This window comes from Triturus cristatus, chromosome 6 (assembly GCF_964204655.1).
Source record: "Triturus cristatus chromosome 6, aTriCri1.1, whole genome shotgun sequence".
NCBI lineage: Eukaryota > Metazoa > Chordata > Amphibia > Caudata > Salamandridae > Triturus > Triturus cristatus.
The window spans coordinates 329,335,315-329,362,465 of NC_140589.1; the positions used below are offsets into that span (position 1 = coordinate 329,335,315).

At 47.4% G+C, this 27,151-nt stretch overlaps 5 non-coding genes and 3 pseudogenes across 5 annotated transcripts; all 8 read right to left on the minus strand.

Moving 5' to 3' along the window:
* Window positions 1–2,828: 2,828 nt before the first annotated feature.
* Window positions 2,829–3,019, minus strand: LOC146816873 (U2 spliceosomal RNA). The gene has a single exon (XR_014964872.1). It is a non-coding gene; the product is annotated as a U2 spliceosomal RNA (small nuclear RNA).
* A 1,026-nt stretch (window positions 3,020–4,045) lies between these two features.
* Window positions 4,046–4,237, minus strand: LOC146816874 (U2 spliceosomal RNA). The gene has a single exon (XR_014964924.1). It is a non-coding gene; the product is annotated as a U2 spliceosomal RNA (small nuclear RNA).
* Window positions 4,238–10,739: 6,502 nt separating this feature from the next.
* Window positions 10,740–10,842, minus strand: LOC146816875 (U2 spliceosomal RNA; annotated as a pseudogene).
* A 942-nt stretch (window positions 10,843–11,784) lies between these two features.
* LOC146816876 (U2 spliceosomal RNA) lies at window positions 11,785–11,964 on the minus strand (annotated as a pseudogene).
* Window positions 11,965–15,183: 3,219 nt separating this feature from the next.
* On the minus strand, window positions 15,184–15,366 carry LOC146816877 (U2 spliceosomal RNA). Its single transcript, XR_014964936.1, has one exon. It is a non-coding gene; the product is annotated as a U2 spliceosomal RNA (small nuclear RNA).
* Window positions 15,367–16,680: 1,314 nt separating this feature from the next.
* LOC146816878 (U2 spliceosomal RNA) lies at window positions 16,681–16,871 on the minus strand. Its single transcript, XR_014964564.1, has one exon. It is a non-coding gene; the product is annotated as a U2 spliceosomal RNA (small nuclear RNA).
* Window positions 16,872–17,903: 1,032 nt separating this feature from the next.
* On the minus strand, window positions 17,904–18,083 carry LOC146816879 (U2 spliceosomal RNA; annotated as a pseudogene).
* Window positions 18,084–25,660: 7,577 nt separating this feature from the next.
* On the minus strand, window positions 25,661–25,853 carry LOC146816880 (U2 spliceosomal RNA). The gene has a single exon (XR_014964939.1). It is a non-coding gene; the product is annotated as a U2 spliceosomal RNA (small nuclear RNA).
* Between the last annotated feature and the right edge of the window lie 1,298 nt (window positions 25,854–27,151).

Sequence of the window (27,151 nt, forward strand, 5' to 3'; positions counted from 1 at the left end):
GTGGTGGTGTGTGTATAACTATATGCAAGTAAACGGATGTTTGATTCTTTATTAGCATGAGTGACTATGTGTGTGAGTAACTCTACGGATGAGTGGCATTGTGTAACAGGATGTATAGGTGTATGAGTACATATGATGAGTGAGTACATGTATGAGTGACTGTATAGGACTGTTGGTGAATGAGTGGATGTGTATGTGGATCTTAGAATTACTGAATAGGTTGTTGTAACTGGTATTGGTATGTCCATTGTTTTGAAAAGTTTAGTCTCTATTTTTGAATGTGTGTATCAAAGGTTATATTAGGGTGAGAGGAGGTCTGCCACTCTATCACAAGGATGATGTCATCAGTGATGTCATCAGTGATGTCATTTGAGATGTCATCAGTGATGTCATGAGTGATGTCACTGACCATGTCATGAGTGATGTAATATGTGACGTCATCAGCAGTGCATTGCGGGCGCGCGAGTTATAGTTAGCTTAACTAACTATAACGGGGGAATTTCAATGGTTTTTTACGAGTAAATTGTCCAGCTAACTATAACGTGTGTGAAACCTTTGGTTTTTTCATTGAATTTCTAAGGTTTTTTAAATGCTAATTCCTAACTATAACGTGTGTGAAACTTATGGTTTTTTCACTGAATTTCTAAGGTTTTTTAAATGCTAATTCCTAACTATAACGTGTGTGAAACCCATGGTTTTTTCAGTGAATATATATATATATATATATATATATATATATATATGCCAACAATTTTTCCCTCAGTTTGAAAGAAAGGACAGGGTCGCACTCCAGCGAGTTGTGATAATCCTTGATATTTTATTCACAAATCATCCACAGGTTCCGAGATGCACAAGAGAAACCAATGCGTTTCGTCAGCGTCCGCTGACTTGCTCACGGTTAATTCACTCATTCAAATCAAGTATTTTTAAACAAAAAAGGACAGGAAATTGACAAAACCCTCCTTTCCTGTCATGCGCGGGGTGGTTAAGATTCCCCGGATTTCTGGGAAATGTAGTCCCGTTAATTAACCAATGTATACTTGTGTATTCATCCGGATTATAAAACGAAGGGCTAAATATCAACATGATAATAATTGCAATGCCAGTTGTGTTGATTCATAATTAAACAATTTTCATGGTTCATCAAAAACCCGTGTTTCGAAGTCATAATCGCATTATGAATGAATACCCTCTAGTGGGTCGACATTGCAGTGTGCCCTCTAGTGGGCCTACATCTTGAGACCAGGGCTATAGATTTAAACCATCATATTCATTGTAAATTTCAAAAGTTAGTTACACAAATTAACCACGTGTTCAAGTAGGTAACAATGTTATTGGAAAAGTCAATATGTTTATATTGCTGTCTAAAGATGTATGTATAATTCTTCCGACTGGTTCAGACCAAACGGTGTCATGCTTCTAAAGTTGATGATATGTCGTGATTCCTTTTGTCTTAATAATCTCTCCCGATTTCCTCCTCGTGTGTTGATTGGTACTGTTTCAATTCCGAAAAACTTTAAAGACTTCCAATTGCTGTTGTGGTGTGTCTCCATATGCCTCGCTACCGCGTTGTTTTTGTCCTTGTTTTTGGTAGCCCTCGTATGTTCCAAAATTCTTTTCTTTAGCTCACAAATGGTGCTTCCCACATATTTTAATTTGCAGGGGCATTCAATGATGTAAACAGTGTATTGGCTCTTGCAAGATATTAGTTGTTTGATTTTCCAAGTTTTTTTGTTTGCCATTGTGATCTCACTTAAAGGTTTAGCAATTTGGCACACCTTACAGTTTTGACATTTAATGAAGCCAGTCATTTTTAACCACGTTGTTTGTGCTTTATTCGATTTAAAATGACTGTGCACCAATCTGTCTTTTAAGTTTGGAGCTCTTCTGTAAGTTATTACAGGGTGAGGTCCCATTATTTTTCCCACAGTCCCATCCAGTTGTAGTATTTTCCAATTTTTTTGAATAACATTCACGATTTCTTTAGATTCCAAGGTGTAATCCAAGATTAGTCTTATTGGTTCATCCGTGGTTGCTGGATCTTTGGTTTGTGTCAAACACTCCTCCCGGGTTTTCTGATTAGCTTTGTTCCAGCATTGTTTGAAAGTGTTTTTGTTGTATTTTCTCTTAAGAAATCTGTTGATTGTGCCTGCGCTTTGTTTCTTCCATTCTTCCTCCTCACTGCACAGTCCGCGAAGCCGGAGAAATTCTCCGTAGGGTATGCTTGACACCAGAGAGGGTTGGTGGAAGCTCGTTGCTTCAAGGGTGGCATTTGTTGCTGTACTTTTACGATACAATGTTGATTCCAAACAGCCATTTTTCACATATATTGTGGCATCCAAGAAATTGATCTTATCCTTATTGGTTTCATATGTGAATTTCACACTCGCGACACTATTGTTGAGGATTTCAAAATATTCACTGAATTGTTTCTCATTTCCGTTCCAGATTATCAATAAATCATCAATAAATCTTGCCCATTGGATGATTTTGTTTGTGTGTCGCTCATGTTGTTTGTTCCATGCCACCTCTCGCTCCCACCAGCCCATTACTAGGCAAGCATTTTTCTCTTCCAAAGTGCAGCATCTGGATGGAGAAGGGAATAAAAATTTAAAAAAAGTTCCAGAAAACGTGAAAAATATATAAATAAATAAATAAAGCGCGTTTGCGGCAGATCAATGACATAAATAAATAAATAAAGCAAGACGCGGTGACCAGGGTGGTTTTATTCTCGCGCAAACACAGTAGCGCCACTTTACAGGGTTTGGTAGTGAAGCGCTACTTTCGTTTTCTCATCTATCTTTCAACAGCATTGTTTTCCCCGGGTGGGGAAGTGCACCATTCCTGGAGGTACTGCAATACCAGGTTAATGCGTGGAGTGGAGAGAGCAAGCTCCTATTCCATCTCCCTGTTCCAAAAATCAATTTAATATATGGTCCCCAGATAGAGGACGTATCAGATATTAAACTGATAAGAACAGATACTACACTTGATCTTAGCCAAAAGGCCGAGAAGCGATAACCAGAATGGTGCCAGAATTCGCACCTCCCGGAGCAATCTCCCTGGCTGACCCGGACCGGGGTCTTCCCTCGCACCGTGGCTTGAGGCCCTTTCGCCTCTTTTTCTGACTCCTAGTGGGAGCTCAGCATGTGCCCATAGAAAGGAGGCCCTGGCCTCGGGCCTTCTCCCGGTTTCCAGAGTCCTCCACGGCTCTCGCCTCGTTAGGCATCACTTAGCATACCCACGTTGTCCTCTTTCTAGCATTTGCATGCCCCGCCCCTTCCTGTCCTCTGCTTCCAGCCGGCTGGCCGGAAAGCCTGGCAGCCGGGGGATGCTGGGAATCAGGCCAGGATGCCCTGGACAGCTCCCCGACAGGAAGTGGCCGGCGCCTCGCCCTCGCCTACCCGGGACACTGCTCCCCTGTAGCCAAAGGCCTATAGATAAGGCGTGGCCGTTCGGGGACGGGCGGGGCGGGCAAAGAAGGAAAAGGACTCTGTATTTTCCTTCATTGCTCAGAGAAGCCAAGGGCAGTGTCCACTTCTCTGCCTCCATCCCTCCCTCCCTCCCTCTCTCTCTCCTCCCTCCCTCCCTCCCTCCCTCCCTCCCTCCCTCCCTCCCTCTCTCTCTCCCTCCCTCCCTTTCCTCGTCTCTTTCCGTCTCTACCTCGATCCGACTGACTTGCTGGAAAACTTCCTCAATTCGTTCCCCAGTGAAATGGATCCAAAAACGAAGGAAACTCTGATGCTGGAAAAGCAGTCTCCTTCTGACATTTTTCTCTTCCAAAGTGCAGCGTCTGGATGGAGAAGGGAATAAAAATAAAAAAAAGTTCCAGAAAACGTGAAAAATATATGAATAAATAAATAAATAAATAAATAAAGCGCGTTTGCGGCAGATCAATGACATAAATAAATAAATAAAGCAAGACGCGGTGACCAGGGTGGTTTTATTCTCGCGCAAACACAGAGCGCCACTTTACAGGGTTTGGTAGTGAAGCGCTACTTTCGTTTTCTCATCTATCTTTCAACAGCATTGTTTTCCCCGGGTGGGGAAGTGCACCATTCCTGGAGGTACTGCAATACCAGGTTGATGCGTGGAGTGGACAGAGCAAGCTCCTATTCCATCTCCCTGTTCCAAAAATCAATGTAATATATGGTCCCCAGATAGAGGACGTATCAGATATTAAACTGATAAGAACAGATTTTTTGTTTTGAAAACCTTTATTTAGTTTAAAAGGTACAGTTACAGAGAAATTTTACAAGTGCAAAGACTTATTCCAAGCGGTCGTTACATAAGTAATGTGAAATTTCGAAAACCGGGGACGATACATATAGGGGGGGGGAGGGGGGTTTGTACAAGTGCCAATCCATTTTGATGCCCGGTGGCAGGGCGGTATGTATCCGGTTATATCGTCCGTACCCTCCTGGTTGACAGTCTGAGTGGCGCCACAGAGCTCAAGCCTGGGTTGGGGGCCCATAGCGAGCATTACCAATGTGGGCTCATATAAGTTTCGAGTGTCTTGCAGAAGTGTCTTAGTGAGCTCTGCTGAAAGGAGGCCGCATAGTCCAAGCCCGGGGCTAGGCATGACGATCAGTATCAATGTGGGCATACTTTATCATAGTGGTCTTCAAGTTACCCAACCCTTCCAGTCCGACACATGCCACATAGCTCTGGCCTGAGCTGCCCCACAGCGAGTGCTGTCAATGTGTACATATGTATACAGTTTATTCATACAAATGTTTCTGCAGGCCACAGGATGCAGTGTCTTATGGTGGAAAAGTAGGGTATTGCGTGCCTCCCACAACGTCTCTTTGCCACAATTCAGGATACGCCATGCAGTCAAAAGATGTTGTTCTGGCAAGGACCAGCCGTATAACACCATTTCGAAGGATAATGACGGAATATGCGCAATGTTCTGCAGGAAGGGGGCCAACAGAGCCCAAAAGGCCCGGGCGTGTGCGCAAGTCCAGAACAGGTGGTAGATGGTCTCTTCGTGTTGGCAGGAGTCTCTGGGGCACTGTCCTGTAGGTGCTAGCCGCCGGCGATGTTGGAAGGCCTTGACTGGTAGGCAAGCGTGAGCGCTGAGCCAGGCAAGGTCACGTTGGCTATGAGCCAGGCCCCGATGACCCACGAGCTCCCAAACAGATGAGGACTGCTTTTCCGAGAAGGGTCCCAGTAGGGTAGTCTGGACTCGATCATCCAAAGCCACTTTGAGCAGCTTGGCCTGACGACAAGCGCTCGGGGTCAGAGTTTTAATGTCCAAAGTGTCCATAAACTTCAGCAAAAGTTTATAATGGGTAGGTACATCTTGTGCGAGAGGGGAAAGGTTGGAAGGTGTAATCAAACCAATATGCCGAAAGGACGCCCCCACATAATACTTGACATATGAGGCCGCATGTGAGGGTTCTAACATCTCTACTCTAGACATTGTGTGACAAAAGATTTTTGACATCAAGAAAGTGTACACATTTGGCATACCCTTCCCTCCCTTTCGCCAGTGTTTACAGACTTTAATGCGGCTTAGTTTTTCCATTCTGGAACCCCACAAGAAGGTGAAAAGCAGTTTTGTACATTTGGCCAGCGTGGGTGCGGGTGGGGGGTACACCATAGCAAGATATAACATTAGTGGTAACAACACAGCTTTAATAATGAGCACTTTACCCTCCAATGTGAGTGTGCGGGTGGACCATAGGGCTATCTTTTTCACCATTTTGCTGTACACTTCATCCCAGTTCTGTTGGGTGGGTGTTTGTTCCGCGAACATGACCCCTAGCAGTTTGATGGGATCCGAGGTGACTGGTACCGGTAGAGCAGCCAGCGTGTCCCATGGGCCCATTCGTAAACACATGCATTTGTCCACATTCAAACGCAGACCAGACACCTCTTGAAAACCAGAGGCATGGGTAAGTGCCCTTTGGACAGAGGATGCATCCGTGCAGAGGATGGTGACATCGTCCATGTATGCCACCAATTTCGCTTGGGTGCCAGCTCCTCCTGGCACAAAGACTCCACGGATGATCTTGTCCTTCCTCAGATGACATAGGAAGGGCTCCAAAGCACAGACAAACAAGGCCGGAGACAAGGGGCATCCTTGGCGCACCCCTGACAGTATGGGGAAGGGCTTCGTGTGGTACCCGTTGACACTCACCACACTATTGGCCTTGGCGTACATAATGCGCAGCATGTTCAATACTGCATCCGGGATTTTTAGACGCTGCAAAGCTGTAAAGAGAAAAGTGTGGGACACCCTGTCAAAAGCTTTTTGGAAGTCCAGACTTAGGACTCCCAATGATAGGTGTCGGTCTGTGTAATACTGTATCACATCTCGCAAAGTGGTAAGACTATCAACTATCGATCTCCCTTTCACGGCACACGTTTGGTCAGTGTGCAAGATGGCGCCTAGGATCATGCGAAACCTTCGTGCTAGAACTTTGGCGATCAGCTTGTAGTCTGTGTTCAGCAAAGAAATAGGCCTCCAATTCTGTAGGGAGGTCGCTTCTCCTTTCTTGTAAAGGAGTATGATGATGCCTGCTGCAAATTCCGATGTGAAACTGTTGAGGGAAAAGGCAGAGGTTATCATGTCTAAAAAGTCGTTACAAATAAGCTCCCAAAAGGTCTTATAAAATTCCCAGGGCAGACCATCCGGTCCTGGGCTGGAGCCTGGTGGGGCCGTGCCAAGTGCTGCGAGGAATTCTTCCCCTGTGAAAGGTCTTTGTAGGTATTCCTGCTGGTCTCTGTTGAGCCCTACATCCGCTGCTGCGCAATATTCATTTACATCTGAAAAGGAAGGGGGGGTTAACAGGTGCTGCATACAGATTGGTATAAAAGGCTCGAGCAATTTCCTGACATGCTGATACCCCGTGTTGACTTTTACCAGTGGCATCTTGGAGGGTGGTGAGCAAAGTATGTGTGCTTTGCGCCTTTTTAAAAAAGAAAGATGTGCATTTCTCATCTTCTGTAAAGACTTTCACCCGTGATTGAAACATAAGAGCCTTGCTCCTTCTCCCCAACCATGCAGACATTTCATGCTTTATGGCTCGCACATCCTCCACCACATTCTTCCCCGCCGCCCCCAGTTGCTGAACCAACACCAGGTTATTCTGTAGGGCGTGGAATTCCTTCCATTCCGCCTGGCGCGCTAATCGCCCTTGCGTCTGGAAGAACAACCGCGTCTGAACTTTTACCCATTTCCACCAGTGGTAAAGGGATGGGAAGCGGGGCTTGGACGTGGCCCATTGAGCATAGCGCTTTCGATATTTGGCTGTAATGTCCGGGTTGCGCAGCAGATGGCTGCCAAGCTTCCAGGCCCCGGGGCCTTTTTGCGGGCGCTGCAATGTGTTTACCGAGACACATAACAGCTGGTGGTCGGAGAAGGGGACAGGTGTTATCGAGCATGAGACAGTTTTAAGAGCCTTGGAAGCAATCACATAGTCCAACCGTGATCGAACTGCTCCATGATCCGCTTCCCATGTAAAACCTGTACCTGGAGGGAAGCAATGCCTATATGTATCATACATGCTTAAGTCTTGTATCAGCTTAGAGAGGAGGTGCGAGGTGTGGTCCAATTTATAGCTGGATGCTTGCCCCTGCCGGTCTTTAACATGGAGTATACAGTTAAAATCCCCTACTAAGAGCAAAGGGGTAGACCCTGTAAGTAAAGGCTCAAGGAGTTCAAACAATTCCGCTCGGGCCTGTTTGTGCGGGGATGCATAGACGTTGCACACCCGGAGCGGTATACCATCCATCAGTAAAGAAATTAGGACTGCTCGCCCAGGGACCAACACTCGTTCTTCTATTATCTGCCAATGTCTCCGTTGAAAAAGCACTACTATACCATCATTTTTTTTGGGGCCTCCAGACCAGACAGACGGGCCTGCAGGCCAACAGGTTTGTAAGGACGTATAGCGGGGCTGGAAAGGAAGGTGGCATTCTTGTAAACAGATGACATCTGCTTGTACATTTTTACAATAATCAATTATCATAGCTCTTGTGAGGTTCGTATTCATACCTCGTACATTACAGGATGCTACAGTGACTGCCATTACAATGTGAAGAATAAAGAAAACCAACATTAACATATTTACAACTGGGAGAGGGCAGGCTCAGAAATAACCAGTTTGTCGTCTTGCGACACCAAATCATTCTCCGGAGGAGGATATAGAACCTGGGTGAGGAGCTCTTCTAAATCCGGGGTGGCTTCTAAGTCTGTGGCCTGAGTACTGGGCGCCACTACTTCTTGTGCTACATCTAGATCTAAGTCTAGAAGACCCTCCTCGGAGTCCGAGAGGGAGGTTAGGGGGGCGTACCTGTTCCGCCTGGAGCCCCTGTCAAGGGAGGATATGCGCCTACGTGTTTTAACAGAGGAGGCTCTTGTATTTACATTTTTCGTCTCCCTACACTTGCGTTTATTAGATGCACTCGTTTGCCAGCCGCTATGTTCCATCTGTGTGCCATCCTCCGCTGATGTCCCCTGCCCAGGGTGCGTGCCCTTGCTTGTCGTTTTTTGCTTTAGCTCATGCACCACCTGCTCTACCATTTCCTCCACACGTTTTGCTTTGCCCTCTGTGTCTGTACTAGGATGTTGTACAGCTGGGGAGTCCCTGGGTTAGTGTCGGGATAGGGAGGGAAGCGCATCGCCGCAGATGCCGATCCTGTGGTTGGGGGGGGAGGGTTGGGGTCGCGCTGCTCGGAGTTCTTTGCGCCTCCATGCCTGCTGTCTAAGACGCGCTGCATCCGCCTGCTCTGCCACTTCTTCTGAACTGGGACCTGGCGTGACTTCCTCCTCTACCTCACTCCATGGGTCAATGTGCAACTCGGGGGGTTCCTCTATCAGATCTTCCCTATCTTTGGAGTCTGTAGGTCCTACACCTCTGCGGATTTCTATCCCATCCACTATGCCCACTACTTCTGTTTCGGGGGGGTCCTCACTAGGTGGGGGGGGTACGGGGCTGCTAGATGCGTGTTGTGAGCTCGGTGGTGGTGGGGGGGCTGTTTGTGGTGGTGCTTGGCCAGGGCCTCCCGCTGCCGATGCATATGAGAACTTCTTTCTAGGGCAACCTCTAAATAGATGTTGTTCACTCCCGCATAGGTTACATTTTTTCGGAACCGTGCACTCTTGCATTGTGTGCTCCAGACTACCACAGTTGCGGCAGGCCATTACGGAACACTGTTCCTTTGCGTGACCAAATTGGTGGCACATTCTACAGAAGAGGGGTTGTCCTGAGTATATCAAAAAACCTTTGTTTGCCCCTAGTGTGAAGGTCTGGGGGGGATGCGCCAAACCTCGCACACCGGTCGGGTCTTCCTTAAAGGTAACCAGATATTTCCTTTTGCCGTTCCATATACCACACATATTTTTTATTTTTTGACCCCCTTTAATCGACGCACAATACCTAGATAGAAAAACATCTATGAATCTTGGATCTGTGTACGGGTTGTACATGTGGACAATCAGAACGACATCCTTAGGAGCGAACAGTGGGGTGAGTCTGATCCCTTCAAATACCCCTTGGCCCCTGCGCTCCTCTGCAATGCGCAAAACTTCTTTGCAAATGGATTCACTTGAAAAGGTAACGTCAAACAGACCCCTTTGTGAGAAATCTTGGACACATTCTATCGCGCGCTGTGATATTGCGCATTCTTTTTTAATCACTTCATCTACTACAAAAATAACATTCTTATCTTTTCGTGCATTCTCTTCAATGTCTATCCTGACTGTGTTAGGTATATAGTCAGTTTTATTCATCCCTGCATTTGTGGCAAAGGTGGACATACTGCCACCTAAAGCGTGGCGTCGTGGCTCAGGACCTCGCGATCCTGATAAAAGTGGGGGTGGGTGTGGGTATCGTTAACACCTGGCGGTATAGGATGGTGCAGTGTTCAGTTTATCTAGAAAATAAACGGGCAAGTGGGAGCAGAGGCAGCCGCCACTGCGCCCGCTCCAAATCGCGCCCTCCTCCCAGTCTTGAAAAGAGGAAATGATGAGCTGCAAAAGGAGAGGAGAGGGGGGGGGGGGGGGAGCCCAGGGGAGCCTACAATTCCCCGCTCCGGGCCCTGTCTCCCCCCCCCGGAATACTCCCGTACAGCCTAACTCTCAAGAACAGAAAGCCCCGGGGCAGAGGGGCCTCCGTGAGGCAGCCCTTACCTCAGCTACAATGTTGCAACCGGCTCTTTCAGGAATCTCTGCCGGGCTCTTCACGAAGGCAGCAGGTGCTGCGGGGGGAACAGCCCCCGCTCTCTCCTCCAGCCGTGACTTGATCAGAGCAGCCTCCACTCCGTGCTTCTGGCGATGAAGGCTCGCGCTTCCTCGGGGTGAGGGCAGGAGGAGTCCGTAGTCCAGCCGGTCTTCAGGGGTGGCGATGGGTGGGTCCAAGACCTCCTTCTGACGTCTCAAGGACACAGTGAGGGCCTTTCAGGAGGGTCCAGGTGTCGCCGTCTCTCTCGTGGGGTTTCTCGATCTTCGCAATATCGGAGCAGGGTGACCTTCAGTGTCAGGGGGGGTTTCAGCCTGGTCCCGGTCAAGCCAGGTGCCGCAGGCCCGACCCGTCCACGTCAGATGCGCCCTTCAGCAAAGGTGCCAGGATCCACTGTCCCCAGAGGCGCAGCCTTGCCCCGGTCAAGCCAGGGAGCGAAGGCCCAGCCCCTTAGGTCCAGTAATGCAAGCGGTGACCTAGGTCAGAGCACCGTCCCCCTTAGTTGCGCAGCCTGGCTCCGGACAAGCCAGAAGTCGCAGGCCCAGCCTTTCAGGGTTCAGGCGTCTCCTCCCAACCTTCCAGCAGGAACAAGCTGTAGAACTGATAGGAACAGATACTACACTTGATCTTAGCCAAAAGGCCGAGAAGCGATAACCAGAATGGTGCCGGAATTCGCACCTCCCGGAGCAATCTCCCTGGCTGACCCGGACCGGGGTCTTCCCTCGCACCGTCGCTTGAGGCCCTTTCACCTCTTTTTCTGACTCCTAGTGGGAGCTCAGCATGTGCCCATAGAAAGGAGGTCCTGGGCTCGGGCCTTCTCCCGGCTCCCAGAGTCCTCCAGGGCTCTCGCCTCGTTAGGCGTCACTTAGCATACCCACGTTGTCCTCTTTCTAGCATTTGCATGCCCCGCCCCTTCCTGTCCTCTGCATCCAGCCGGCTGGACGGAAAGCCTGGCAGCCGGGGGATGCTGGGAATCAGGCCAGGATGCCCTGGACAGCTCCCCGACAGGAAGTGGCCGGCGCCTCGCCCTCACCTACCCGGGACACTGCTCCCCTGTAGCCAAAGGCCTATAGATAAGGCGTGGCCGTTCGGGGGCGGGCAAAGAAGGAAAAGGACTCTGTATTTTCCTTCATTGCTCAGAGAAGCCAAGGGCAGTGTCCACTTCTCTGCCTCCCTCCCTCCCTCCCTCCCTCCCTCCCTTCCTCGTCTCTTTCCGTCTCTACCTCGATCCTACTGACTTGCTGGAAAACTTTCTCAATTCGTTCCCTAGTGAAATGGATCCAAAAACGAAGGAAACTCTGATGCTGGAAAAGCAGTCTCCTTCTGACATTTTTCTCTTCCAAAGTGCAGCGTCTGGATGGAGAAGGAAATAAAAATAAAAAAAAGTTTCAGAAAACGTGAAAAATATATAAATAAATAAAGCGCGTTTGCGGCAGATCAATGACATAAATAAATAAATAAATAAAGCAAGACGCGGTGACCAGTGTGGTTTTATTCTCGCGCAAACACAGTAGCGCCACTTTACAGGGTTTGGTAGTGAAGCGCTACTTTCGTTTTCTCATCTATCTTTCAACAGCATTGTTTTCCCCGGGTGGGGAAGTGCACCATTCCTGGAGGTACTGCAATACCAGGTTGATGCGTGGAGTGGACAGAGCAAGCTCCTATTCCATCTCCCTGTTCCAAAAATCAATTTAATATATGGTCCCCAGATAGAGGACGTATCAGATATTAAACTGATAAGAACAGATTTTTTTTTTTTTTTGTAAAAATATATTTATTTATAAAAGTTTGTCAGATATACAAGTTAACCAATCCCCATAGGGTGGTGTACATTTTAACCTGAGTAGAGGGTGCGCGCAGGCAGCACTCTACCGGTTTTCCATCGAGATAATATGCTCACTTTTATGCTGAAGTGATGTATCTAAGTAACCCATCCTGCCCATTTTTTTTGTTTCCATTTATTTTCCGCTTTTTCCTCCCCTTGTCTTTTCCTATCTACATAGTAGAAAGTCATGAGTTTGTCTAGACACATGTGTATGACGTCTTGTGTTTCTATTTCTTTGTGTTTAAATAGAAGCAGGTTTCTGGCTCCCCATAAACTTTCTTTTGCACAGCAGATTATCCTCCATAGGGTTCTGTCTTTATTTTTCGACAGTGTGCTCCCTATGCCGTACAATACCATTTCGTACTTTAGTGTTTCTAGCTGGGTTATGCCTTTAATTAAAACATTTAGTTTTTCCCAAAAACTTTGTGCAAAATTACAGTTCCATAAGAAGTGTTTTGTAGTTTCATCCGTTGGGCAGTCTGGTCTTGGGCATTTGGCTGAGTTCGCCAGGCCTCGTCGGTGCTGAAATGTCTTGACTGGTAGTGCGTTCGTGACCGCCAGCCATGCAATGTCTTTTTGGGTGTTGTCTATGTCCATGTGGTTGGTTTTTTCCCAGACTGTTTTGGAAAGTTGTTCTGGAAGGTTGCTTACCATTTCCATTCTTTCCAAATGTTCCAGTTCTGCTTTGAGCAGTGCTCTTGATTCAAAGCAGTCTTTTTCCACTTCCAGTTGCTGTAGCATTGCGATGAACGGTTCTAGGCAGGCGTAAAGTTTGTGGGGGTAGAAGGCCACTGGTATTGCATTGTTCCTTTTCAAGAGTTTGAATTTGTGGAAGATGTCTCCCACCCCATAACGCACAAAATTTGCTGCCACGTTTCTTCCTTCTCTTATTGCTTTGAGGCAAAGACAAAGGTAGTTTGTGAAAATGTACATGTATAGGTTGGGCATGCTTTTGCCCCCATTTTTTGGGTGTTTGAAGACAATGGTCCTTTTAAGTTTTTCCATTTTCGAGTTCCAGAAAAAGGGGAAAAGTGATCTTTGCAAGAGTCTGAGCGTCTTCTTGTCTGGGGGGTATATAACTGCAGAAAAAAGAATTAGTGGCAGAATAACAGCTTTTATCACCATGACTTTTCCGGTCATGGTCAGGGATCTAGTTTTCCAGAGGCCCAGTTTTTGGTTGATCTTTTGTTGGATGGGCGGCCAGTTCTCTTTCCCTTCTGGGTCTTGTGAGAAGGTTATTCCCAGAATTTTTGTGGCTTGCTTTGTTGTTTTAACCTCCATTTTTGCTAGGTGGTTCCAATTTCCTATGGTGAGGCATGTGCTTTTGTCTGTGTTTAATGTCAGCCCTGATGCCTGTGCAAAGAATTTTGTATGTAGGAGCACTCTTCTGACTGCTACAGGGTCTGGGCACAATACTGTGACATCGTCCATATAGGCGATGCATTTTGCTTTCTTCCCTTCTGCTCCTGGAACAAAGATGCCTTTGATGATCTTGTCTTTTCGCAGTGTGCATAGTAGGGGTTCCAGTGCACAAATGAAAAGTGCGGGTGAGAGCGGGCACCCCTGTCTTACTCCTGATTTAATGTGCACCTCTGCTGTGAGTGCACCATTCACCATGATTCTACTTGTTGCGTTTGTGTAGAGCATTTTGATCATTTGTATGAAAGTTGTTGGAAAACCCATTTTGGCTAGGACTTTAAACAAGGATTCGTGGGATACACTAGCAAACGCCTTTTGTAAGTTAAGGGATAGCACTCCCAAGGGGTTTCCCTCTTCTAGGGCTCTGCTGATTGCGTCGCGGATGGTGATTAAGCTGTCCCAGATTTTTCTCCCTGGAACTGCGCAGGTTTGGTCGGGTTTTATCAAAGTTTTAAGCACTTTTTTCATCCTGTTTGTAAAACATTTGCTGAAAAGTTTGCTGTCCACATTAAGGAGGGTTATTGGTCTCAAGTTTTGGAGGTTCTTTTCATCTCCTTTCTTGTGTATTAGCTTTACTGACCCTTGTGTAAAGGAGTGCACGAAGATCTGGGTTTCTAGACATTGTGCAATCATGTCCATGAAGTCCTGTGCTATTTCCTTCCAGAAAGTGGTGTAGTATTCCCAGGGGAGGCCGTCCTGGCGCACCTCCCGGAGCAATCTCCCTGGCTGACCCGGACCGGGGTCTTCCCTCGCACCGTCGCTTGAGGCCCTTTCGCCTCTTTTTCTGACTCCTAGTGGGAGCTCAGCATGTGCCCATAGAAAGGAGGCCCTGGCCTCGGGCCTTCTCCCGGCTCCCAGAGTCCTCCACGGCTCTCGCCTCGTTAGGCGTCACTTAGCATACCCACGTTGTCCTTTTTCTAGCATTTGCATGCCCCGCCCCTTCCTGTCCTCTGCTTCCAGCCGGCTGGCCGGAAAGCCTGGCAGCCGGGGGATGCTGGGAATCAGGCCAGGATGCCCTGGACAGCTCCCCGACAGGAAGTGGCCGGCGCCTCGCCCTCGCCTACCCGGGACACTGCTCCCCTGTAGCCAAAGGCCTATAGATAAGGCGTGGCCGTTCGGGGACGGGCGGGGCGGGCAAAGAAGGAAAAGGACTCTGTATTTTCCTTCATTGCTCAGAGAAGCCAAGGGCAGTGTCCACTTCTCTCCCTCCCTCCCTCTCTCTCTCTCTCTCTCTCTCTCTCTCTCTCTCTCTCTCTCTCTCTCTCTCTCTCTCTCTCTCTCTCTCTCTCTCTCTCCCTCCCTCCCTCCCTCCCTCCCTCCCTCCCTCCCTCCCTCCCTCCCTCCCTCCCTCCCTCCCTCCGTCTCTTTCCGTCTCTACCTCGATCCTACTGACTTGCTGTAAAACTTCCTCAATTCGTTCCCCAGTGAAATGGATCCAAAAACGAAGGAAACTCTGATGCTGGAAAAGCAGTCTCCTTCTGACATTTTTCTCTTCCAAAGTGCAGCGTCTGGACGGAGAAGGAAATAAAAATAAAAAAAAGTTCCAGAAAACGTGAAAAATATATAAATAAATAAATAAAGCGCGTTTGCGGCACATCAATGACATAAATACATAAATAAAGCAAGACGCGGTGACCAGGGTGGTTTTATTCGCGCGCAAACACAGTAGCGCCACTTTACAGGGTTTGGTAGTGAAGCGCTACTTTCGTTTTCTCATCTATCTTTCAACAGCATTGTTTTCCCCGGGTGGGGAAGTGCACCATTCCTGGAGGTACTGCAATACCAGGTTGATGCGTGGAGTGGACAGAGCAAGCTCCTATTCCATCTCCCTGTTCCAAAAATCAATTTAATATATGGTCCCCAGATAGAGGACGTATCAGATATTAAACTGATAAGAACAGATTTTTTTTTTTTTTTTTTTTTTTAAGTTTCAACGGGCTTTATTTAAACTTTGTCATATTTACAGGTTAGCCAATCCAATATGGTGGCGTACAGTTATTTTGCATCTGTGATAGAGGCGCAGCTCTGACACGTGCAAAATTTCCATCTAGATTGATGTTTGGTTATTATACAGGTTTTCATGGTTTGTTTATTAGTTTTGACCAGTCTTTCTGCTTCCAGTTGTCTAGCGCCCATTCTTGTCCTTTCTTTTTTATATCAACAAAGACATAGGTTTGCACTTTGTCTAGTGCCATTCTGATGCACTCTTCGGGGGGAATTTCTTTGTGCTTGAAAAGTTTTAGGTTTCTGGAAGACCAGAGGCTCTCTTTTATACAGTTTATCAGTCTCCACAGAGTGTCTTTTTTCTCCTTTGGGCAGGACATGCCGATACCATATAGGATGAGTTCGTAAGAGAGTGTTGGCTGCTTTGTGATCTTCTTGATGAGCTTTCCTAGTGGGAGCTCAGCATGTGCCCATAGAAAGGAGGTCCTGGCCTCGGGCCTTCTCCCGGCTCCCAGAGTCCTTCACGGCTCTCGCCTCGTTAGGCGTCACTTTGCATACCCACGTTGTCCTCTTTCTAGCATTTGCATGCCCCGCCCCTTCCTGTCCTCTGCTTCCAGCCGGCTGGCCGGAAAGCCTGGCAGCCGGGGGATGCTGGGAATCAGGCCAGGATGCCCTGGACAGCTCCCCGACAGGAAGTGGCCGGCGCCTCGCCCTCGCCTACCCGGGACACTGCTCCCCTGTAGCCAAAGGCCTATAGATAAGGCGTGGCCGTTCGGGGACGGGCGGGGCGGGCAAAGAAGGAAAAGGACTCTGTATTTTCCTTCATTGCTCAGAGAAGCCAAGGGCAGTGTCCACTTCTCTCCCTCCCTCCCTCCCTCCCTCCCTCTCTCTCTCTCCCTCCCTCTCTTTCCTCGTCTCTTTCCGTCTCTACCTCGATCCTACTGACTTGCTGTAAAACTTCCTCAATTCGTTCCCCAGTGAAATGGATCCAAAAACGAAGGAAACTCTGATGCTGGAAAAGCAGTCTCCTTCTGACATTTTTCTCTTCCAAAGTGCAGCGTCTGGACGGAGAAGGAAATAAAAATAAAAAAAAGTTCCAGAAAACGTGAAAAATATATAAATAAATAAATAAAGCGCGTTTGCGGCACATCAATGACATAAATACATAAATAAAGCAAGACGCGGTGACCAGGGTGGTTTTATTCGCGCGCAAACACAGTAGCGCCACTTTACAGGGTTTGGTAGTGAAGCGCTACTTTCGTTTTCTCATCTATCTTTCAACAGCATTGTTTTCCCCGGGTGGGGAAGTGCACCATTCCTGGAGGTACTGCAATACCAGGTTGATGCGTGGAGTGGACAGAGCAAGCTCCTATTCCATCTCCCTGTTCCAAAAATCAATTTAATATATGGTCCCCAGATAGAGGACGTATCAGATATTAAACTGATAAGAACAGATACTACACTTGATCTTAGCCAAAAGGCCGAGAAGCGATAACCAGAATGGTGCCAGAATTCGCACCTCCCGGAGCAATCTCCCTGGCTGACCCGGACCGGGGTCTTCCCTCGCACCGTCGCTTGAGGCCCTTTCGCCTCTTTTTCTGACTCCTAGTGGGAGCTCAGCATGTGCCCATAGAAAGGAGGTCCTGGCCTCGGGCCTTCTCCCGGCTCCCAGAGTCCTTCACGGCTCTCACCTCGTTAGGCGTCACTTTGCATACCCACGTTGTCCTCTTTCTAGCATTTGCATGCCCCGCCCCTTCCTGTCCTCTGCTTCCAGCCGGCTGGCCGGAAAGCCTGGCAGCCGGGGGATGCTGGGAATCAGGCCAGGATGCCCTGGACAGCTCCCCGACAGGAAGTGGCCGGCGCCTCGCCCTCGCCTACCCGGGACACTGCTCCCCTGTAGCCAAAGGCCTATAGATAAGGCGTGGCCGTTCGGGGACGGGCGGGGCGGGCAAAGAAGGAAAAGGACTCTGTATTTTCCTTCATTGCTCAGAGAAGCCAAGGGCAGTGTCCACTTCTCTGCCTCCATCCCTCCCTCCCTCCCTCCCTCTCTCTCTCCCTCCCTCCCTCCCTCCCTCCCTCCCTCCCTCTCTCTCTCCCTCCCTCCCTCTCTCTCTCCCTCCCTCCCTCCCTTTCCTCGTCTCTTTCCGTCTCTACCTCGATCCGACTGACTTGCTGGAAAACTTCCTCAATTCGTTCCCCAGTGAAATGGATCCAAAAACGAAGGAAACTCTGATGCTGGAAAAGCAGTCTCCTTCTGACATTTTTCTCTTCCAAAGTGCAGCGTCTGGACGGAGAAGGAAATAAAAATAAAAAAAAGTTCCAGAAAACGTGAAAAATATATAAATAAATAAATAAAGCGCGTTTGCGGCACATCAATGACATAAATACATAAATAAAGCAAGACGCGGTGACCAGGGTGGTTTTATTCGCGCGCAAACACAGTAGCGCCACTTTACAGGGTTTCGTAGTGAAGCGCTACTTTCGTTTTCTCATCTATCTTTCAACAGCATTGTTTTCCCCGGGTGGGGAAGTGCACCATTCCTGGAGGTACTGCAATACCAGGTTGATGCGTGGAGTGGACAGAGCAAGCTCCTATTCCATCTCCCTGTTCCAAAAATCAATTTAATATATGGTCCCCAGATAGAGGACGTATCAGATATTAAACTGATAAGAACAGATTTTTTTTTTTTTTTTTTGAAAAATATACTTTATTTAAAATTTGTTGGAGCATATATACATTTTAACCAATCCCATTGGGTGGCGTACAGTGTAACCTGTGTAGGGGGTGCACGCAGGCACCTTCCTACCGGCTTTCCATCGAAATATTACATATAAAGACTCTCACTTTTATTCTCAAGTGAATCTGTGATTATGCGACCCATTCTGCCCATTTCTTTTGGTTCCATCTTTTTTCTGCTATGTCTTTTCCTTGGTGTTTGCAATCAACATAGTAGAATAGCATGATTTTGTCTAGGCACATGTGTACTACATCTTTTATTTCCAGTGTTTTATGTTTAAACAGTAGTAAGTTTCTTGCACCCCATAAGCTCTCTTTTGCACAACTAATTATTTGCCATAGGGTCCTGTCTTTATTTTTTGACAGATTTCCCCCTATTCCATACAATATGAGTTCATAATTTAGACCTTCAATAGTGGTTATGTGTTTAATAAACATTTTCATTTTATCCCAAAATTCTGTTGAAAAGTGGCAACTCCATAAAAAATGTCTTATTGTCTCTTCTCCTGGGCAGCCTGGTCTCGGGCATCGGGCTGATTTGGCGAGGCCCCTCCTGTGTTGAAACGCTTTAACCGGTAAGGCATTGGAGACTGCTAACCATGCAATGTCTTTTTGTGCGTTTGTAATGTCAAAGTGGTTAGTCTTTTCCCAAACTTGTCTCGAGAGGTTTTCTGAAAGATTGTTGACCATCTCCATTTTTTCCAGGTGCTGGAGTTCGTTCTTCAGCAGGATTCTTGATTCAAAGCAGCTCTTACTCACTTCCAGCTGTAGTAACATTTTTGTGAAGGGCACTAGGCAGGCGTAGAGTTTGTTTGGAAAGAAGGCCACCGGTAGTGCATTGTCTCTCTGTAATATCTTGAGCTTGTAGAAGATGTCTCCTGCGCCATATCGTACATATTTCGCGGCAATGTTCCTATTCTCACGTATTGCCTTTAGGCAGAGGCAAAAATAGTTCGTGAAAATATATAAGTACAAGTTTGGTACCCCTTTCCCCCCGTTCTTTGTGTTCTTGAACACCATGGTTCTTTTCACCTTCTCCATTTTTGAGTTCCAAAAGAAAGTGAACAAATCCTTTTGCAGTTGTCTCAGTGTTGTCTTGTCCGGTGGGTATATTACAGAGAAAAAAAGTATGAGTGGTAGGATGACCGCTTTTATAACCATAGTTTTCCCGGTCATGGATAGGGCTCTTGTTTTCCATAACCCTAGCTTTTGGTTAATTTTGCTCTGGACGGATGGCCAATTATTTTTTCCTTCCGGATCCTGGGAGAAAGTGATTCCCAGGATTTTTGTGGGTTGTGTTGTCACTTTCACTTCCAATTTTGCCAGATGATTCCATCTCCCTATTGCGAGACATGTGCTTTTCTCTGTGTTGATGCGTAAACCTGAAGCTTGCGCAAAGAAATGTGTATGGAGGAGTACTCGTCTGACCGAGGGAGGGTCTGGGCACAGCACAGTGACATCATCCATGTAAGCTATGCATTTTGCCTGTTTCCCATCCGCCCCAGGTACAAAGATACCCTTAATTATCTTGTCCTTTCTTAGTCTGCAAAGTAGTGGTTCCAGGGCACAGACAAAGAGAGCTGGGGACAGGGGGCAGCCCTGCCGTACTCCCGATTTAATGTGCACTTCTTCCGTTAGTGACCCATTAACTATAATTTTGCTGGTTGCGTTTTCATATAGCCTTTGGATCATTTCCATGAATTCCGTTGGGAAGCCCATTTTCCCTAACACTTTGAATAGGTAGGTGTGTGAGACGCTATCAAAAGCTTTTTGTAGGTCCAGTGATAGTATTCCTAGCGGGTTGTCTTCTTCTGTAGCTCTGCTGATAGCGTCTCTGATGGTGATAAGGCTGTCCCAGATTTTTCTGCCTGGGACTGCACATGTCTGGTCTGGTTCAATTAAAGTCTTTAGAACCCTCTTTATTCTGTTTGTGATGGCTTTGCTATATATTTTGCAGTCTACATTTAGCAAAGTTATCGGCCTCCAATTTTTTATGTTTTTTGGGTCTCCTTTCTTGTGTATTAATTTCACAGTTCCTTGTGTGAAAGTGTGTGGGAAACTTTTTTGTTCTACCCCCTGAGAGATTGTTTCCATTAGGTCTCTTGCCATTGCTCTCCAGAAAGTTTTATAAAACTCCCATGGTAGGCCGTCTTGGCCTGGGGCGGAGTTTTTTGGTGCTTTCTGTATGATATCTAGGAACTCTTCCCCTGTAAAAGGTTTTTTTAAAAAAGCTTGTTCTTCTTGGGATAGGCCTTTATCAAAGTATTCCAATAGTTCATCGCTCGCTGTTTCCTCAGAGCTTTTGTTCTCGAAAAGTTTGGAGTAGAAGGTATGTACAATTTCTTCCATTCCCTTTTGACTATTTGATGTATTCCCTTTTTCGTCTACCAGCTCTTCTATGAGTGCGTGATTTTTCTGTGCTTTTTGGAAAAAGAAAGAATTGCACTTTTCATCCTCCTCGAACTTGAGGACTCTTGAATTAAAGATAGTCTGTTTTCCTTTTTTGGTGAACCAATTTCTGATGTCTGTTTTGGTTTTGCTGATTTCTTCTGAAACTTGTACCCCTGCATCCTGTAGTTCCCTAAGGTTTGCAAGGGTGTCTTGTAATTCCTTATAGTCTGATCTTTTTTCCTTTGCTAGTTCTTTTCCTTTTTGTGAAAAGAATTTTTTAGTTTGTATTTTGACATACTCCCACCACTTTTGCAGTGATGTGAATTCTCTTTTTTGTTCCCTCCATATCTCATATTTCTGTAAATAATCCTTTTGAGTCTCTTGGGATTGAAGTAGAGAGGTGTTCATTTTCCAGTACGTGCTGCTTTTTTTAGTCATGTTAGGTATTAACATTTCTGTCATCAGAGTTTGGTGGTCTGATAGGCAGCTGTCATGTAATTCCGAGTTGATGCATTGGATGTGTTGTGAGACTAGAATCAAGTCTATTCTAGACACGGTGTTTTGATCGTCTGAGATCCAAGTGTACCCCGTGCTATTTGGGTTACAGCATGTGAACGAGTCTTGTAGTTTTAGGTTGTGTATGATCTCTAGTAATTTTTTGGAGGTTTTATCCAAAGTATATCTTTGGTTTAGTCCTACTCTGTCATCTGGATGTAGAATGCAATTGAAGTCTCCTAGTATGATCGTAGGGGTGCAGCCTAAGAGGAAATGCTGTAAATTTTCAAAAAGTTCATGTCTCTCATTTTTTGCCGTTTGACCATAAATATTGCAGATGCGGAAAGATTGTCCTTGGTACATGATGTGTAGCATGACAGCTCTCCCATGCTCTATATCTTCCTGTTGTGTAATGGTGAAATGGTGGTTTTTAAACAGAAAGGCTAAACCAGCATTTTTATTCCCCCCCCCTGACCATATGGAAGGTCCTAGGTCCCATTCTTCTTGAAGGAAGGAATAGTTGTAATTGAAGGGGAGGTGGCATTCTTGCAGGCAAATGATGTCTGCCTTAATTAATTTACAGTATTCTAGAACTGCTGCTCTTTTGGTAGTTTGCTTTAAACCTCTTACATTAAGTGTGGCAATTATGATTGCCATAATTATGTATAGGGTGTGGGTCATATGACGTTCTAGTTTGTTTTCTCCTCTGTATTCCCTTTTGTGTTTTCAGTTTGAGACGTTTCTCCTTTTAGGTTAGAGTTAGCGATCTCTTCCTCGCTTCCTAGAAAGGGGTCTAGAAGTAGCATGGCTTCTGTATCCATCTCACTAGTGGGAGATGATAAGGTGTGTTGGAGGGCTTCAGACAAACCTGACAGGTTGATGCTTTCTGCATCTGTGGTACCTGCCAGGCAGCTGAACCTATTAGTGGTATTGTCAAAAGGGCTCCAACCCTCTAATCCCTCCAGAGAGTTGTCAATTTTTTGCGTAGAGCTTTTCCTTTTATTTCTAATCTGTATGGCTTCTTCTGTGTGTTGTAATGACTTGTTACTTTTCCTTTTTTGGGTCCTTTGCTGGTGTCTCTCTGTTTGCTCAAAGATTTTTTCAAATTCCTTGTCTGCTGCTATTTTGTCATTTGTCATAGTTTCTTCTATCATTTTTTCCTCCTCCTCTCCCTGCTCCATTTGCTCTATTTCTATGTCCCTTTGTTTTTTATTCCTTCTCGATTTCCTCTGTTTATTTGACAGTGACTTTCCCCCTTCTTGATCTGTGTTATGTGTTTCATCTATGTGATTTGGTGATATTTGCGTTATGTGTGTGCTTGCTTCACTGTCTTGTGTGCTGTTGTGTTGCGTGTCTAAGGGTTGTGAGATAATGACAATCTCTGGCTGCTGACTTTCTTGTGTTTCTGGTATTGTGTGGGGGGTGGCGTTGCTTTGAGTTAAGTCTGTGTTGCTTGGGTCTGCTTCTTGGGTGTGTGCTCCCTCTTTGTTTGCACCTGGTGTTGCGTTTTCCTCCCCTTTTTCTGCCTGTGTGTCTGTCTGTGGGGTGGTTTCGTCTGCTTTTTGTTTTCCTGTCTCACTGTTTTCCCCTTCCTTTTGTGTCTGACTAGATGTTTTTTTCTTGTCTGTTGGTGCGTGTGTACTATAGTATGTTTTTAAAGGGCATTGCTTGTAGAGGTGGTCCTTTGTTCCACATAGGTTGCAATTCCTTGCGACTTCACATTGCTGAGCCTTGTGCCCTTTCATTCCACAGTTTCTGCAAACGTCTCCAGTGCACACCTCTTTTGTGTGACCAAACTGGAGGCACTGCCTGCAGAAAATGGGTTGCCCTGGGTAAAATAAGAACCCTCTGTTTGGACCGATCGAAAAGTTTAAGGGTGGGTGTCTTGTCCCCCCCACTCCTGTGCTGTCTGTAGCTAGTACTACCAAGTATCTACGCTTGCCATTCCAAGCCCCCCATTCGTTGCGTAATTCATGGCCCCCTCTGACCTTGCTACAGTATCTTTGTAGAAAAGTTTCTATTTCTCCTGGTGGGGTGAAGGGGTTGTACATATGTACAGTAAGTGGTATTTCCCTAGCTACAGTTACCGCTGTTATTTTATAGCCTTTCATTTCTTGGTGGTTTCTATTTGCGTTTAGGATGTACAAGAAGCTTTGATATTCAGTTTCTGACGCTAAGGTAATGTCGAAGATTCCTTTCTTCCTAAAGTCTTGAATACATTTTGTCTCTGCGGGTTCTTTGTTAAAAATTTTGCGCAGTACTACCTCCATCAGGTGTTTTATATTGCGTTGTTCCTTTGCCTCTTCATCTATTTCAAACCTTACAGTAAATCTAATTTGCGACATTGGTGTGTTACCTTTTCTGGAGTCCTCATGGTTCGATTCTCCTGCTGCTGCAGCGTACGATTTTGGTGCTGCTGTCGCCATCTTGCCTTTGTCGAGTTGCTCCCCGAGGGGGGAGCGGGGGGGGGGGGGGGGGGGCCCCTTTGGCCACGTGTAGCCGTCTGCTCGCTATTCCTTTAAAGGTGGTTCTCGTGCGTAAAAATCCGATTCCGATCCTTGGAGTGTCCCCGAGCCGTGCACCTGCCTGGTGCGCCCGGGGTGTCTCCAAGGTGAAATGTCAAAGGGAAAGTCGTCCGACCTAGGTTTCCCTTTTTGCGGTGCGTAAAATTCCGGTCCGATCCTTGGAGTGTCCCCGAGCCGTGCACCTGCCTGGTGCGCCCGGGGTGTCTCCAAGGTGAGATGTCAAAGGGAAAGTCGTCCGACCTAGGTTTCCCTTTTTGCGGTGCGTAAAAATGCCGGTTTTGGATCTTGGAGTGTCCCCGGGCCGAGCACCTGCCTGGTGCGCCCGGGGTGTCTCCAAGCTTGGGGTCGCTAAGGTTAGCTGTACGCTCACCAATTCCCTTAACAGGATGCCTCTAAAGTGAAAATGCCGATCCGATCCTCGGAGTGTCCCCGGGCCGTGCACCTGCCTGGTGCGCCCGGGGTATCTCCGAGGTGCAGGGAAAAGCCGAAGTCGTCCGAAACTGTCCTCCTCCTGTTTTGCGGTTTTTAAAATGCCGAGTCTGGTCCTTGGAGTGTCCCCGGGCCGTGCACCTGCCTGGTGCGCCCGGGGTGTCTCCAAGCTTCGAAGCGTGCAATACAAAGGGGAAGCCGTTCGCCCGCTGCTCCCTCTGTGAAAATGGCTCACCTGTGCCAGCCCGTTTGAGTGACCCTGAGCCGAGCACTGTGTAAGTGCACCCAGGGTCTCTCGATTTCCGATCTCCAAATCCAAAAGTAACCGCGCAGCTATGTGCGGGTGATTTGTCCGGTTTTGCCGATTTTTGCCGATTTTTGGTGCGGACCCCTTCAGGACAAAACTGGGTTTGACGCAGCCTTGCCACGGACAAGCCGTGGAGCGAAGGCCCAGTCTCCCCCAGGTGTCCCTCGAGAGCCGCGCACCTGCTGTCACCTTTCACCCCTGAGACTGCGCAGCCTTGCCACGGACAAGCCGTGGAGCGAAGGCCCAGCTATCTCTAGGGATCTCGGATTAAGCTGCCCCCTAACCAGATCCAAGTGAATTACACTTGATCTTAGCCAAAAGGCCGAGAAGCGATAACCAGAATGGTGCCAGAATTCGCACCTCCCGGAGCAATCTCCCTGGCTGACCCGGACCGGGGTCTTCCCTCGCACCGTCGCTTGAGGCCCTTTCGCCTCTTTTTCTGACTCCTAGTGGGAGCTCAGCATGTGCCCATAGAAAGGAGGTCCTGGCCTCGGGCCTTCTCCCGGCTCCCAGAGTCCTTCACGGCTCTCGCCTCGTTAGGCGTCACTTTGCATACCCACGTTGTCCTCTTTCTAGCATTTGCATGCCCCGCCCCTTCCTGTCCTCTGCTTCCAGCCGGCTGGCCGGAAAGCCTGGCAGCCGGGGGATGCTGGGAATCAGGCCAGGATGCCCTGGACAGCTCCCCGACAGGAAGTGGCCGGCGCCTCGCCCTCGCCTACCCGGGACACTGCTCCCCTGTAGCCAAAGGCCTATAGATAAGGCTTGGCCGTTCATGGCCGTTCGGGGACGGGCGGGGCGGGCAAAGAAGGAAAAGGACTCTGTATTTTCCTTCATTGCTCAGAGAAGCCAAGGGCAGTGTCCACTTCTCTCCCTCTCTCCCTCCCTCCCTCCCTCCCTCCCTCCCTCCCTCCCTCCCTCCCTCTCTCTCTCTCTCTCTCTCTCTCTCTCTCTCTCTCTCTCTCTCTCTCTCTCTCTCTCTCTCTCTCTCCCTCCCTCCCTCCCTCCCTCCGTCTCTTTCCGTCTCTACCTCGATCCTACTGACTTGCTGTAAAACTTCCTCAATTCGTTCCCCAGTGAAATGGATCCAAAAACGAAGGAAACTCCGATGCTGGAAAAGCAGTCTCCTTCTGACATTTTTCTCTTCCAAAGTGCAGCGTCTGGATGGAGAAGGAAATAGAAATAAAAAAAAGTTCCAGAAAACGTGAAAAATATATAAATAAATAAATAAAGCGCGTTTGCGGCACATCAATGACATAAATACATAAATAAAGCAAGACGCGGTGACCAGGGTGGTTTTATTCGCGCGCAAACACAGTAGCGCCACTTTACAGGGTTTGGTAGTGAAGCGCTACTTTCGTTTTCTCATCTATCTTTCAACAGCATTGTTTTCCCCGGGTGGGGAAGTGCACCATTCCTGGAGGTACTGCAATACCAGGTTGATGCGTGGAGTGGACAGAGCAAGCTCCTATTCCATCTCCCTGTTCCAAAAATCAATTTAATATATGGTCCCCAGATAGAGGACGTATCAGATATTAAACTGATAAGAACAGATTTTTTTTTTTTTTTTTTTTTTTTTTTTTTTTTAAGTTTCAACGGGCTTTATTTAAACTTTGTCATATTTACAGGTTAGCCAATCCAATATGGTGGCGTACAGTTATTTTGCATCTGTGATAGAGGCGCAGCTCTGACACGTGCAAAATTTCCATCTAGATTGATGTTTGGTTATTATACAGGTTTTCATGGTTTGTTTATTAGTTTTGACCAGTCTTTCTGCTTCCAGTTGTCTAGCGCCCATTCTTGTCCTTTCTTTTTTATATCAACAAAGACATAGGTTTGCACTTTGTCTAGTGCCATTCTGATGCACTCTTCGGGGGGAATTTCTTTGTGCTTGAAAAGTTTTAGGTTTCTGGAAGACCAGAGGCTCTCTTTTATACAGTTTATCAGTCTCCACAGAGTGTCTTTTTTCTCCTTTGGGCAGGACATGCCGATACCATATAGGATGAGTTCGTAAGAGAGTGTTGGCTGCTTTGTGATCTTCTTGATGAGCTTTCCTAGTGGGAGCTCAGCATGTGCCCATAGAAAGGAGGTCCTGGCCTCGGGCCTTCTCCCGGCTCCCAGAGTCCTTCACGGCTCTCGCCTCGTTAGGCGTCACTTTGCATACCCACGTTGTCCTCTTTCTAGCATTTGCATGCCCCGCCCCTTCCTGTCCTCTGCTTCCAGCCGGCTGGCCGGAAAGCCTGGCAGCCGGGGGATGCTGGGAATCAGGCCAGGATGCCCTGGACAGCTCCCCGACAGGAAGTGGCCGGCGCCTCGCCCTCGCCTACCCGGGACACTGCTCCCCTGTAGCCAAAGGCCTATAGATAAGGCGTGGCCGTTCGGGGACGGGCGGGGCGGGCAAAGAAGGAAAAGGACTCTGTATTTTCCTTCATTGCTCAGAGAAGCCAAGGGCAGTGTCCACTTCTCTGCCTCCCTCCCTCCCTCCCTCTCTCCCTCCCTCCCTCCCTCCCTCCCTCCCTCTCTTTCCTCATCTCTTTCCGTCTCTACCTCGATCCTACTGACTTGCTGTAAAACTTCCTCAATTCGTTCCCCAGTGAAATGGATCCAAAAACGAAGGAAACTCTGATGCTGGAAAAGCAGTCTCCTTCTGACATTTTTCTCTTCCAAAGTGCAGCGTCTGGATGGAGAAGGAAATAGAAATAAAAAAAAGTTCCAGAAAACGTGAAAAATATATAAATAAATAAATAAAGCGCGTTTGCGGCACATCAATGACATAAATAAATAAATAAAGGAAGACGCGGTGACCAGGGTGGTTTTATTCTCGCGCAAACACAGTAGCGCCACTTTACAGGGTTTGGTAGTGAAGCGCTACTTTCGTTTTCTCATCTATCT